Source organism: Magallana gigas, chromosome 5 (assembly GCF_963853765.1).
Source record: "Magallana gigas chromosome 5, xbMagGiga1.1, whole genome shotgun sequence".
Taxonomy (NCBI): Eukaryota; Metazoa; Mollusca; class Bivalvia; order Ostreida; family Ostreidae; genus Magallana; species Magallana gigas.
Genome location: NC_088857.1, coordinates 35,610,659 through 35,627,048, shown reverse-complemented (window position 1 = coordinate 35,627,048; position 16,390 = coordinate 35,610,659).

The window sequence follows — 16,390 nt, the reverse complement described above, 5'->3', positions numbered from 1 at the left end:
GAAACAATAAATCCATAACGGAATACATACGATTGAAATACTTTTTGAATCAAATCATCGTTATTGATAATTTTTCAAGCATCCGATTTACCAGAAAAATGCATGCTTAACCGTAAATTGTTAAACAAAACATTAACAAGTCAACAGGTGGCTGAAACACCTGATGGCGAGAACTGTTATGATGCAGGGAAACAATGGATAAATATTAATATAATGAGAATTTTATTTTTAAAAAATGAGCATTTTGACAGAATAATATGCAACTCAGTACGTGTAGCCATACAACGGGAATACCAAACATTATCGGCAGTCTTACTCTCACAGTATCCTGAAACACGGCCTTAAAAAATGGGGTGAACTATAATCTAATTATCTAATTTTTGCAATTCATAACAAGACTTTACGGTATTAACTGAAATGATTTGCTAGTTAAGATCTAATATTTACAGTTATTTAAATCAATAGCAACGACAAAAAAAAATGGTCGATAATTGAGCATTTAGAATATCTCGCAGAAGGCCGACCGATTGATAAGTAGACGGACTATGGGAGATAACTCTCACTAATTATAAGCATAGTGTTTTTTCATTTCGCCGGTTTACAGAATAGACAAGATCCGGATTGCACAATTTTTTTTAAACAAAAATGATGGGAAAATGTCAGGGGGCTGAATAATGCCGCCAGATTGGGCAGCATGCCGTAATACCCAACATCCGGATTAAACGAGTTTTAACATTTACATAATTTTTGCATTGAAATATGGCTTAATTGACCGGGAAAACTACTGCAACGTATATTATTGCACACATACAAGTACTTAGCATAACCATCGTTTAAAATCGTACAATTATTTTATTGAAAATTGGATCAAGCAGCTTTAACATTAAGATTTACATGTGTAAGACACTTTATTTGTCACACTAGTATGCTTGATCATGTGCATTAATTATGTTCAATACCCGCTTATTCTCCAAAATGATCTACAATTCCATTCACAACTGTGGTCATTCAAAATCACATGAATTAATCAAAATTTTAAATTTTGTGTCGATCTCAACTGTTATGTATCCAAGAAATCTATTGATTTTATCATGTGTTACGTAATTAGGTACTAACGTTTTAGGGGGTCAAACTTCATTAAGAAATTACTATTTTTCCTTCGTAAATATTCACAAAATCGAAAGCAGATTTCCTACGGAGATTAATGATGGGAAATGTTTACATCTCTTCTCAATTCGGAAGTCTCACGGAATATCTAGCACAATTTTTCAACGTTGTCATTCGGGCTTTATAATGGCTGATGCAATGCAAAATCCCCGTAGACTTTCTTTTTTTAGCCGTGTATTGAAACCTGACAAGCTAGAAGGGGGCGTTACAAAAGGGAAGTCTTGGGATTTTTTCATACTATCGAATGAACGTCGTGTGAATCAAGAAATATTTACAAATGTCGAATAATTTGAGAAAATGTGTGGCAAAAATATCTTGGGACAGTCTTTATGTACAATACGTTTATATATCCCAACAATATAATGATTTTCTCATGCGTTACCTAACTAGGGATATTAGGGGCCAGAGGTAAAATAATTTAAGCTTTTCTATTTCAATTGGAAGAAATGCAGGTATTTAAACAAGAGGCCCATGGGCCACATCGCTCACCTGAGGAACAATAGGTATGATAAAGTCAGCTTAATGGAGTCATAATACAAACAATCTGGACAATGTACAATACTACATGTAGATCCTGTATAAATAAAATCCATTTTTCCCCCTTGGAACTTGGATAGCCCTGATTGCTGCCAATATTTACAAGAGCAGACTTTAATCACTGCTCCTGCACACGTTACGCAGGCAGGGATGACCGCACACCTACACAACTCAACAGGTACCAACATTTACGCAAGCAGGCAGGGATGACCGCACACTTACGCCAACAGCTCAACCTAACGCAAACAGGGAGTTCCACACACTTGCGCTAGAAAGGCCTGAACACCAGCAGGGATGACCATACACTAGTGCTCCGCCGCAACCACCACCAATACAAGCAGGTATGACTGCACACTTGTATTAATGCGATACAGGGCAGGAATGACCGCACACTTTGTATCGAAGGTTAGAAAACACGTAGATTATATAGAGCAGGGATGTTCACACACTCAATCTATCCATACCTGTTTAACAGGTCGGGTACACTACCTTATATAGATAGCAATACTTAACACGTGACAGTATTTACGTCAAGCAGATTCTCCAATCCATTGAATGAGTTGCAATGCATGACGGTCTACAACGTGTTTACGATTCAACAAACGCACGTGGTTTTTGTCTGTTTTATTCACAATATTTAATTGCTTGCCGGAATGTTTGTACATCTTGATTTTTACTTTAGAAGGTAAAAAAGGAAAGATTACGTACCATTAACTTTGTTCCATGCTCACATTGAAAAATACCGTTGTTTTAATTGATCAATTGTTGCTTCAAAAATGATCAGTATCAAACGACTGACAAACATACGCATACAAGTACAAACACATTTTAATAAGAAAAAGCGCACAATTGTGTTTTGGTGACTTTATCATTGTGCACTAGAAATAAATACAAGTAACTGTACACTTTTAACATACGTGAATAGCCACGGTACTAGAAATGCACACATATACAAACGCAGAAGCTATGCAGCATATACATGTAGTATTTTGTCCGTTTTCATAAAAACATTTGGTCGCCATATTAGTTTCGATCGCTCCTCTAATGCCATTGGGGTATATATATCGGTTGAGAAAGTTACGGTCGGTTGCTTTCCGATCGAGGCATACAGGTTGCACGGACTTCTAAATGCATGAACTACACATTGTAGTAAAATGTTTGTAGTAAAGAATAAAGAACACAATCAATGAAATACAAAATATGTTTATTCTGTGAAAGGATTTTCCAGATATCTTTATTATTTTGCACATACAGTGCTGCCTCACTACGCATTCACATCGAACACGTGTGTCGTTCAAACAGAGTGAATAACGTCTGCGTCTTTTTGAAAACCCCGGCGGCACTACATCGAACACAGTAGATAAATGATAGTAAATCCAAGAAAATGACAATGTAACATCGTTTCCATCTGTACCACTGTTTCTAAAATCCATGCGATCATTGACATTGCTCGATCTGCCACAGTGTGTTGTTTGCGCATGTGCGATGTTATAACATACACAGGTCCACAAAACGGCCCACAATTATCGAGGAATTTTATAAGTATCAGCGCCTGGATTTCAGTCTGTCTTGTTTCATCGTGTATTGGATATATCTTGTCAGTGCAGTGGTTGTCATTTTATTTTTCTTCAGAACGCGTTTCTACACGTCTTTTCGTCCAAGGCAACGTGTTCGGGTGCATGAAATACCTGATTGGGTGAAGCATGAATACTGCTCTCAGCTTATATAGGGGGTGTGTAGCGATGAGCAGAACAATAGAAATCGACAACTAATATGGCGGTAGTCGGAGATAAAAGGGAAATAATGCGTATTTATGAATTCATGTCAGCTTTAAGCATTCTGATGAATGTCCCTAAAGAAAATATCAACGCGCATTCTACTAATGTTTTCCCAAATATGGGGTAACACGTGAAAAAAACGGTACTCACTGCTTTTAATTCAATAGGACGTACCTCTCTTTTGAACATTGGCAATGGGGTATTTAAATAGGTTGATATAAGTCCTCATATGCAAATGTGAGCATAGAAATTGAAGTTCAGACATAATTGTCCATATTAATTTCATAAATTCTGAAAAATCATTCAAAATGAGTTTCCAAAGGACAATTCAAAATGGTATATATTTTCAATACGCTTTGTATACACTGAAACTTGTAGTAGCCCACAATACCTTGCAACTCATTCACCTGATTGGTTTGTTGGTAAAAGTAAACAGATGGCTAATTTAGTATGCAAATTTATGCCAGCGTCACAAAATATAGTGGTCTTGACCTGATTAAGTTTAACCCCAAACAGTCGCTCATCTTAATGTAATAGACACTGTCCTTATATATGTGCCGGCCTTAAATAATTCATAGTATCTAAAAATTGGAAATCAAAAATAAACAAACTAATCCGGCCTAACCCAAAACTTCTAATGCAGAACAACTTATATACATTGAATATTTATTATTGTATAAAAATAATCATCACAATAATTGGTTAACAGTGGATGCATTAATTAAAATAATCAAGAATCAATAAATCAAGGACAATAACTCAATACAGTATTACAAAAAGATTCTAATGAAAAAATAGCTGCCTGCTTCAATTTTATAGTCATATCGCATGTTGAGTATTGCAGTTCTCAAAAAGATCCTTTACAATTGTTTATATATGGGATATTTAGCTACATCAAACTCTGAACCTTCTTGTGAGGCCGAAGAATTGTCCTGGAGCCAAAGTTTTAACAATTATAAAGAATCATCTTGCTGACTAGTTTCTGAGAAGAAGATTTACTTTATATATTCCTATGTAAAACTTTAACACCCCCACCCCTCCATGTGGCCTCAACCTACCCCCATGGATCATGATTTTCACAACTTTGAATCTACACTACCTGAAGATACTTCCACACAAGTTTCAGCTTTCCTGGCTGATAAGTTTCTGAGAAGAAGATTTTTAAAGATTTACTCTATATATTCCTATGTAAAACTTCGACCCCCCATTGTGCCCCACCCTACCCCCAGGGATCATGATTTTCACAACTTTGAATCTACACTACCTGAGGATGCTTCCACACAAGTTTCAGATTTCCTGGCTGATTAGTTTCTGAGAAGAAGATTTTTAAAGATTTACTCTATATACATGTATTTCTATGTAAAATTTTAACACCCCCCCCCCCCAATGTGGCCTCACCCTACCCCCAGGGATCATGAATTTCATAACTTTGAATCTACACTACCTGAGGATGCTTCCACACAAGTTTCAGCTTTCCTGGCTGATTAGTTTCTGAGAAGAAGATTTTTAAAGATTTACTCTATATATTCCTATGTAAAATTTCGACCCCCCCCCCCCCATTGTGGCCCCACCCTACCCCCATGGATCATGAATTTCACAACTTTGAATCTACACTACCTGAGGATGCTTCCACACAAGTTTCAGCTATCTTGGCTGTTTAGTTTCTGAGAAGAAGATTTTTAAAGATATACTCTATATATTCATATGTTAAACTTCGACCACCCATTGTGGCCCAACCCTACCCCCGGGGGTCATGATTTTCACAACGTTGAATCTACACTACCTGAGGATGCTTCCACACAAGTTTCAGCTTTCCTGGCTGATTAGTTTCTGAGAAGAAGATTTTTAAAGATTTACTCTATATATTCCTATGTAAAATTTTGACCCCCCATTGTGGCCCCACCCTACCCCTGGGGATAATGAATTTCACAACTTTGAATCTACACTACCTGAAGATGCTTCCACACAAGTTTCAGCTATCTTGGCTGTTTAGTTTCTGAGAAGAAGATTTTTAAAGATTTACTCTATATATTCCTATGTAAAATTTCGACCCCCCATTGTGGCCCCACCCTACCCCCGGGGGTCATGAATTTCACAACTTTGAATCTACACTACCTGAGGATGCCTCCACACAAGTTTCAGCTTTCATGGCTTTCTGGTTCTTGAGAAGAAGATTTTTGAAAATTTCTCGAAATTTTTCATTAATTTCTAATTATCTCCCCTTGAAAACGGGTGTGGCCCTTAATTTTCACAACTTTGAATCCCCTTTGCCTAAGGATGATTTGTGCCAAGTTTGGTTGAAATTGGCCTAGTAGTTCTTGAGAAGATGTTGAAAATGTGAAAAGTTTACGGACAGACGGACAGACAGACAGACAGACGGACAGACGGACGGACAGACGGACGACAGACAAAATGTGATCAGAATAGCTCACTTGAGCTTTCAGCTCAGGTGAGCTAAAAAGCAACGTTAGAGAACTTATAAAAAGCATTACAGAAAAGCATTAGTACTTCACCCCTTTTTCCATATCATGTTTTGTTGTCGAAAATTAAAGTCGATGACGTCATTTCACCTTCTAAAAATCGGACGGAAGACCTCCTCGTTGCTCGCAACGAAATCGTGTCTAGTTTTTTTTCTTTTTCTTTTTTTTCTGACTCCTTTTCGGCTTCATACCTCAAAAAGTTTTCAACTAATTTAAAGGAAACTTACAGGGATTATGTGCAATTATAATGCCTCAAAGATCTTAAAGTTTCCATAACAACGTCACTTTCGTTTTGACGTTACGTCATTTTTAAACTTTAAAAAAAGCCATTTTGTCCGCGACGTAACTCAAAAAAGCTTTAAGATAGAGTCTTGAAATTTTCTGTGGTTATGAATTTGGCTATTTACATGTGCAATAAGGCTGGAAATGAACATCCGTCACTTCTTGTCGAAACTGGAAGTAAATCAAATTTTTCGAAAAATTGAATTTTTTGATCAAATAAAAAACGTATACGAATTCTGTAGAGCTTTTTAAACTAAACCTAATACTGAAATCCGTTTGAAAATCAGACGATGCATTACAGAGATATCGGGGTTTAAAAATTTATTTTTCCGGAAATTTTGCTTCCGCGTCCTTGGTTTAAAAAATAGCGTAATGTTCAAAATGAAATTAACTCGTACCAAAAATAATTGTTAAGTAGTACTTGAAGACATTCGGATTTTTTTGTTAAGTCGTTCTTGAAATCAGGAGAATTTTTGTTAAGTCGTACCTAAAATCATTCGGATTTTGTTAAGTCGTACCAGGAATAATTCGATTTTTTTCATCTTTTTATTTTAGTTACTCTTGTCATTGGTTTAAGAGCTCTGCTTCTTACAGGAACTTCAAGCTTTACTTCCGACATTAACGGAAGACCAACTCGTTGCTTTGCAACGAGCTTTGCTCTAGTTATTATTTTATTTTTTTTTAATTTTTTTTCTGACTCCTTTTCGGCTTCATAACTCAAAAATAATTCAACGTATTTAAAGGAAACTTTCAGGGATTATGTGCAATTAGAATGCCTCAAAGATGTTAAAGTTTCCATAACAACGTCACTTCCGTTTTGACGTTACGTCATTTTTAAACATTAAAAAAAGTCATTTTGTCCGCGACATTTCTCAAAAACGCTTTAAGATAGAGTCTTGAAATTTTCTGTGGTTATGAATTTGGCAATTTTTATGTGCAATAAGACTGGAAATAAAAATCCGTCACTTCCGGTCGAAACCGGAAGTGAAACAAATTTTTCGAAAAAATGAATTTTCTGATTAAATCAAAAATGAATATGTGATTTATAGAGCCTATCAGGCTGAATCTAACACTGAACTCCGTTTTAAAATCGGACAATGCATTAAAGAGATATCGGGGTTTAAAAATTTATTATTCCGGAAATTTTGTTTCCGCGTCCTTGGTTTAAAAAATAGCGTAATGTTCAAAGTAAAGTTAACTCGTACCAAAAATAATTGTTAAGTCGTACTTGAACACATTCGGATTTTTTTTGTTAAGTCGTTCTTGAAATCAGGAAGGGTTTTGTTAAGTCGTACTTAAAATCATTCGGATTTTGTTAAGTCGTACCAGGAATAATTCGATTTTTTCATCTTCTTATTTTAGTTACTCTTGTTATTGGTTCAAGAGCTCTGCTTCTTACAGGAACTCCCAGCTTTACTTCCGACATTAACGGAAGACCCACTCGTTGCTTTGCAACGAGCTTTGCTCTAGTTTCGTTTATTTCTTTTAACTGTATATGAGAGAGAATGAGAGAATGTGTGTTGTTTAAAACATTGCATAATGTTTGTATAATATTTCTGACGTTTATAATTTTCACAAGTCTTATTTATAGGGGCGTGGTCATGAATTTGGCGAAATTGTTAACAATGCTTAAGTAATTTTTTCTTACGATGAACCAAAATTTGAATGACCATGCCCGTTTCAAAACAATTGCAAAATACAGTCTGATCTTAAACTGTTGATCAGAATCTCATTAAAACGTACATTGCTCTTGATTCTGCTAGGCCTTGAAACAATATCATTGAACAAAAACTTTCTTCTCCTATTTCTTTAAATATGTCAATTCATATATATTGCAAGTATAAAAAGGTTTAAAAAATACTTTTTTGGAGACTCTATTTAGAAACATTTTGGGAAATGTAAAATTCTACAATCAGATTAACAATACACATTATTTTGTCTTACTTTCATTGTATCTAGGGATTGTTTGTGTCTTTTTAATGCTTTTAAATATTCTTTAATTTTTAAAAAAAAGACTATATTACTTAAGCACTCGTAAACGATATTGTCAAATATACGTTTCTATGTCATCGATGGTTCTATAAATGTACATAGTTTTATGAATAACAGTTTTAAAATTCGTTATATACTACAAAGTACATTAAAAGTATTTTCCTTTTGTACTTTTGAAATTTGATACAAGAATTAATAATAAACAGAGAGCTTTTGTCGTGTCTTAAAATAATTATATATATTGTTAACACTTCGAAAGGAAATTTTTATTTAACACGTTTCTATGATTTCAAACAATGATGATTATGACTTAAGAATGGAGTGTGAAGTTGATAAACTAACTGAAAAGACTACAGTAACACAAGAAGAAAAGCAGTGTGTTTAAGTTTATCCATGACAGAGGTATGTAAAACAAATTCAAATTGATCAGAGAGCGAAACAACGGTAAACTTTTTTACACCAGAGACCACATTTTTTTTATCAAATTGGAGGCAGGCATGTTTGTTTATCAGATTGGAAAGGAACGATTGGAGCGGCCTAAACAATCTCTTTTTTGAAAAGCAGAAAAAAATGATACATGACAACTTATTCCAGCAATGATAAATAAATGATGACATACATGTATGCTGGTTTGGATTATGGGCTTGTAGTTGTTTTACTACAAGTCAAACGATGGTTCAAAGTTTCATCAAATTTCAAGGACACTGGATCGTGTACACAATTTTATCAAGAGTCCAATAACCAAATAGGGTGCAGATAGGAAATCATATACAGGCGTCCTGCATATAATTTTTTTTAATTTTATATGTTTCAAATTAGATGACTGTAGAATTAATAAATCTAATTAAAATAGGATCTTTAGATCCGCTAACGTTGATCGCCACATGTAGAGATACCCTTACCAAAATGAATTGTTTGCGGCAAATTTGCAGGAAACTTGCCGCAAATTTTCGGCAAACTGATTAGTTTACCAGAAAACTTTAGAACTTGTTTGCCGATCTTTGCCGGGTTACACAGACCTAAAGAAAACCATGCATGAACAACTTACTCACTGATTTTATGATCAAATGATGCAACCAAAAAAGAGTGAAGACAGAATTTGTGTAAGACTTACGTGGAAAAGCATATTTAAACAACAGTGATGAAGTCTGACCATTCCATTTTGGGCATTATTGCGATATTCAGCTATTTGTGTGATATTGTTTATGTGTGAAATTAAATCGGAGAGCACGTACAGCAGACTGTCATAAAAAAGACATCGAGAATGCCTTAAAGAATCCGTGATTAATTGTAACATGACCAGTGACCGCGCAGAGCTTAATTGTGAACTATATAGTTTGAACTTCGCTCATTGCGAACTTTTGTACAAGTCCATCTGTGCATGCATGTTGTGATCAAACTGCATTCAAGTTTATCGATCTGCAGCAACAAATCATCACCTATCAGTTGAGTACTATTTGTCAAATTTTATTATGGTTTATTCATCATTTTTATGTTTATTTTTAAAATTTATAAAATGTGTAAAATTTAAAGTTAATTACTTGTGTCCTTTATCTCTAATTTTGCTGCAACTGTTTAAGTTAAACATCTTTGTTAATTACCAGTAGAAGTTAATTGTTAATTGATTGAAAAGCATAGTACATGTATTAGTAACTCATAATTAAATGATTATTAGTGTTTATTAATTGTTTTTCTTATGTTGTAATATCTTTAAGTTGCTATGTTTATCTGTAAGCTTGCGGCAAATTTGCCGCAAACAGTTTGCCAGAAGCTAATTTGCATACGAATTCTGAACTTACTGCAAATTTGCCGCAAACAGTTTGCCAGAAGCTAATTTGCATACGAATTCTGAACTTGCGGCAAATTTGCCGCAAACAGTTTCCCAGAAGCTAATTTGCATACGAATTCTGAACTTGCCGCAACTTTGCTGCAAACAGTTTGCCAGAAGCTAATTTGCATACGAATTCTGAACCTGCCGCAAATTTGCGGCAACTGTTTGTCGCAAATTTGCGACAAACTCTCTGCAAATTTGCGGCAACTGTTTGCCAGAGGCCTTATATTTTGGTAAGGGTATACATGAGGGGTTCGACTGATTACATTTTTATCATACTGCGTTAGTTGCTACACTTATAATTAATGTATCAAGTTCGACTTCCAAATGCAATGCTTGTACGAGGGTTGTTCGGAAATTATTGAGACAACACAAATATCTCTCTTTTTAAGCGGCCGATTTTAATGAAAATTTGTATGAACATTGAAGAAACATAACCGAATAAATGAGCTAAGTAATACTACAAAAGAATTAATAGTTTGTTTATGACAATACATAAACAAGTCCGTGGTCGGGGTACCCGGCGCAGGCACACACTCGGAGTTTAAAAAAGTTAAACATCTTTATTTTAATGTTGTTAGACTTACCATTCTTGATAAAAGAAATCAAATTATGTATGTTTATTTTGCTCTTTATTGTGACTAACTTTTGTGTAAGTTTTACTGGTGTATGAATTGAAATACAAGGAAAGTACTTATATATTTACCAAGCAATTGAAATCTGACTGAGACGGTTCATTGAATTTTTACGTCAAGGTGGCGCAGCGAATACACATAAAAATGGTGTGAACCTCGGAAAAAGACATTTTTGGCCAAGAAATTGCCTAAATAAAAACTCTAGGATGGAAAAGGGTCAAAAGCTTCAGAAGGTCGGGTTTTTTTCAACTGATTGTTTAACTAGACTTAAAACAAAGGGACTAAATAAATGTATCAAGTACTTTCACACAAACTGATTTTAACAGTTCTAAGACATACAGAATGATTGTAAGGGCAATTTCACAGTAAGTTTACTTTTGGGAAGAAATAACTTGATTTTTTCACAAAAAATCAAAAATGGAAAATATATTTAACTGTTGCAATTTTAAAATAAAAAGAAAAGAAGAAAAATGAAAAATAGTTCATGTTTTCCTTTCGTTTGTGAGGTGTTTATAAAATAGGGCCAAGGAAAAACGTTAAAGTAACATTGCGATGATTTTGTGGTTGCGCCGGGTCATTGGATGTAGGCAAGTTTGTTAGCGTACCATGAATGAACAAATAATGTCATCAGCTTCAACATTTTTACGATAATAAAAGACATCCTGGTTTATATCCCGGTGAAAGTTCAATGATTTATCTTTTTACACAAGGAAGTTAAAGTAAATGTCTCAATAATTTGCGAACAACCCTCGTAGCTTGTAAACGTTAACAAGGAAACAACCAGTGACACAAAGTATGTATTTCCGTTTGTGGTCGTTCGTGATAAGTTGTGTATTTCACATCTTCATAAAAGCGATATGCGCTGCTCTTTATTTGTCGGATTTTTTTCAAAAATACATAATAGATGCAAACAAATTGAAAAGTTGAACGAGAGTAAACATAGATAAATCGAGGGGTATTAAGACAAAAAATCAAAATAAATCACTTGAGATTGCGCATTCTCGTTTCATAAAAGGTACCGACCGTATAATAAACCAGTGCCAAATGGGCAAGGTATGACATAAAACCGTTGTTAAAGTCGAACTTTTTTCTTGAGCATAACGAGTAGCAAATAAAATTGAGTCATACCGATTTGTATAAATTTGAGCTATTTCTTCAGTGTATACCTAAATGTTTCATTCCAATTATTTTTGAAGTTTTGTATATTTATAAACAACATCCCCCTTTTCCTTTTAGTTTTTATCAATAAATATATAAATATAAAGTAATCGGATGTAAAAGATGCCGATATTTCATAGACAGTTTCTGGGTATATTCTCCACGAAACTTCTGAAATTCATATTTTGCATGAAGCCATGAAAATACCATACCACGCAAAAATACATTTGTCCGCTTATATTTTTATTTTATACGCATTTCTTGTACTTTTCATAAATACTCTATTTAAATTCATTTTTAACTGATGAAATCACAATCTTTATTCAAAAACGTCTGTAAAATAATGTTGGCATTGTTTTAAGTGTCTTGTATCATACATTTGTCGATGACAATCCATTGAATGTCATATATAAAGGGTAAAAAGTAATGTTAAAGCCAAATGATGACTTACACAGTTGAAATCAGCGACAGCTATAACACACACAATTTTGTAAATAATCAATAATTAAGGAACATCTTAATGGTAATCAAATGTTATATATTTTAATGTATACTAGCCAAATGGCCACAAAAATGCTTGTAATGTGTGTATGTACTCACACCGGAGCTAGGCAATCCAAGAGGATGGGAGCTTATGAACAAGAAACACCCAGAAAATGTTTATGTCAATAAAAAGTTTTGTAAAAGACATATATAGACAATCAATTTCAGTGCAAGGAAGTTCGTACTATTTCTCAGATTAAGGCCAGGTATCCGTGTTCGGGTGGAAAACACGTACGACGTAGTTTTCATTAGGACTTCTTGAATATCGTTTATAATATATGGGCAAAGTGTTGGCTAGGATATAATAATACTAACTTACCATATAAATAAGAGAGAGGTTGATATTTTTTACGTGTAAGGGTACGTGTACATGTACCAGTAGTAAAATACTTACAGGTACAACTAAAAGGAAGATTAAATATCTGGTTGAGATCAATGTTACCTGTACGCGCGTAACCTGTAATTGTTAAAATAATGGCTTCATATATATACTCAACAAAACTTCTAAGTGATCATCTAGTACAATGTATTCATAAATGAAATAAGCATATTCGTTGGTCTTGTCGTCAGGGTGACTGATTTCCACTAGCTTTCAAATTGTTAAAAACGATGCATTTATCTTGACCCCAGGTTGCGACCCGAAATGTTGACCTTTGCCAATTATTAGTAACACTTCCGGTTTGGTTGAATTTTGCTCAGAGCTTTTGGATTACTTTGAGTTTGCCGATTAAACAGCTACTATGGTTACGAAATAGAAAAATTATATCAAAATAACGCTTCCTTCAGGTTGCTCACCATTTAAAACAATGTCGAGGTCAAAACACCAATATTCCAACGGACCTGGCTGTGTATGCAGTGATCATTTTGGCCATGTTATGTGATTTTCTTTTTAAACTATCACCAAAGACTAAAATCAATCACAAAATAATGCCTATAATATTAAGCATGCACAGAAAAAAAAACAATTTTACGTTTTGACGTTTCGTCACGGGTAAATTATTTCAATCGGTGTTGTTTTATTTTATCTGTACTACTGATGAGAAGACATATCAGTTACGATATGACGAAAATTTCACATCATTTTATTTCGTAATTTCAAAATTATTCTTTTTATTAGAGTGAACACTTTGAAGTTTTTTTGAGTGTATATACACATTAAAACAACTGCTTTTGCTAACTTAATTTATTTTTTTGCGTGAGTGCGGTATTTAATTTCTTTGCACAGCCAAGTGTGTTTCAGGCTCGACGACATAAAGATAAGCATTTCTTGATCAATTCTCAAGCACCACGAGTAGATGCCGCGCTACACGATTTTTAAAACATGTAGAAACGATACAGATTCGGGTAATTATGACGTAATACACAATGTTTTAGGGGATTCCCCTACATACACAAGTAGATGTATCTGTACACATTAACAATCCCAACCTCTCACATCTCAACAACTCAAGCTTTTACTGCTTCCTAATTTTATAAATTGTTAGACGTGCAGGAAACTACCAGTAAGTGATTATAATTAGAAAATATTGATGATACTAAGCTAGCATAGGTTTGGAGTTTTATAACATTTTGAGCAAGAAACAGTCTCATTGACACTAAAACCCACATCTCTTGATTGCTACTTGTAAGGGTCAGTCTGGAAACCGGAAAAAAGCCATTCGTCTATCTTGATGAATAATGACAATAACAAACTGCCAATCATCTAAAAAAATCCATAAAACGAAACACAAATTCAAGGCAGAGAAACACGGGCCTCTAAAAAGATAGAGGTATGATCAGGTGCCTAGGAGGAGTGAGCATCATCTGCTGACCGGTCACACCGTGTGCTCTTTGTCGTAATGGGGGAAAAAATCGGAAAAGTCCGTAGACAATGAGGTGATTAATTATGGTCTAGCAATTAGTATAAAAACCGTCAGTCAGCATGCGACCCAGTGAAAGATTGTATTTGCTGACAAGGTCGTTGTGCCGACCATAAAAATTATAAATACATTGTAGGTGGCTTCAAACAAGACTGTTAATAGTCCTGTGTTATCAACTTGTTTGTCAGAATCTTTCGTTTATCATATGCGTCATAAAAAATTGAAAGACATTTATACAGGGTTTTTTAAATGTAAATCTCTATGCTGCGAAACTAAAACCCTAACATCTTCGGACATATTGAGATAAATAAATTTAATATACGATCGATAAACGTGTAAAACAGGATTATTGAACATAAATTTTGTGTTTGATAACGATAAGTTTACAAATATTTTAGCTATCTTTATGAGAATAGACCATTTGTTTGAATTTTTGATTACAAATGATAAGTTTGGTCATACAAATTTTTAAATTATATCTATATATACTGACATTTAAAAAAATTAACGATATAGATAAGATGATAAAGACAATACATGGCTTCCTAAAAAGATTAATCTTATATAAAACTAAAAAATATGTGGCAATGTTTCCCTTCAAATATTTTAGTTTTCATGTTTTCAAAATGTCTGAATATTCCGGAAAAAGCAACAGTCACGCACTACCAAACATTGCATACTTTCATCATGTTAATAAGAAAGAGAAAGTAAACAACAAAATCTAAGTGTGGATCATAAGTAGTTATCATTTGTGTTCTCCCTATTATATCTGTCTTCTAATATTTCTATGAACTGGTACTTAAAATAATACAACTTGAAGCATATCTCTTCAACTACCATGCTAAACTTTATCCGGAAATCCCATTTAACTCACTCTTGTTTAACGACTGACGTTCTGTACAAAAAGATTTGGTTTTTCTTCCCCTTCTTAGACCATGAAGATGCATATTCAAGTGACAATCTATGCGTTTATATTCGCTTTGTCCTTTCTTAAAAAATGCTTTACAATCGGTGAGTATTACGTTGATTATTACAAAGCTTAGTATCAAACAATTTTGAACTATTTTTTGGCATAAGTATTACTGAGAAATCAGCACACAAACTCAGCATCTAATGAAAAATATCCTCGCGTATCGTTTCTGATTTTGTGTTTAATAACGTCTAATAGACCCACTAATTAATGTAAACCATGCATTAGAACATATATAATTAGACAGTATTATATCGGATTAATTTTAATTTTGTTCATGTATGGATGAATGTGTCTTTGTTTTCAGGTCATATATATTTCCTAGTACAGTAAAAAAAAAAGTTGTAGCTGTAGTTAATAATTACATTTATTAGCTTTTAACATATCGATATCAAGATAATATCACATACTGTCTTAAAAGTTAAAAAAATAATACGAAATAATAATAAATAAGCAGAATCTTGAACTAAAACTTTTGAAATAGAAACATTTGATTAATGTAAGTGTAAGATTAAATGTATGCATTTTAATTCCTTTGGCATTTACCATTACTGTACATGCCTTTTTTGCTATCCAGAAATATAGCATAATAATAAATGTAACAGTTATCGAATCAATACCTCTTTCAATCGGGGGGTTTTCTGCTGCGTATCACAAAATTTGCAAAAATTGAGAAAATATGTAGAATTTTTAATTTTACGTCCGTCTAATTTTGCGATTTTAAAAGTTTCCTTTAGAAAATAATTCAAGATATAATTCTGCGCATTCAATATTTTGCGATTTGAAAGAAATCGAAGAAAAGCAAACATTTGAGCATCTCGAAAATTACTGGATATACGATATATGAATACTGATAAGAAATAAAAAGATATTAAAATGTTACATAATTTTAGATAAAGAAGAATGCAAAATTCCCAATATATAGATGTCGAAATCGAATATATAATGGCAACCTCGTGGTTAAAGTCTCTTTCGCGAAGATGCGAGGTTTGAAAAAATAAACTTAAAACAAAAAAGGTTTGCATCAAGTAAGGATTTAGTTTATTAGTAGTATATACACGTAAGCAAGATACAGAGCTCAAAATGATGTGCTATGTAAACAAAGCTTATATCTTGTTTTTGTTTAGAGTGACTCAATGCACAATAAACAGAATTCTT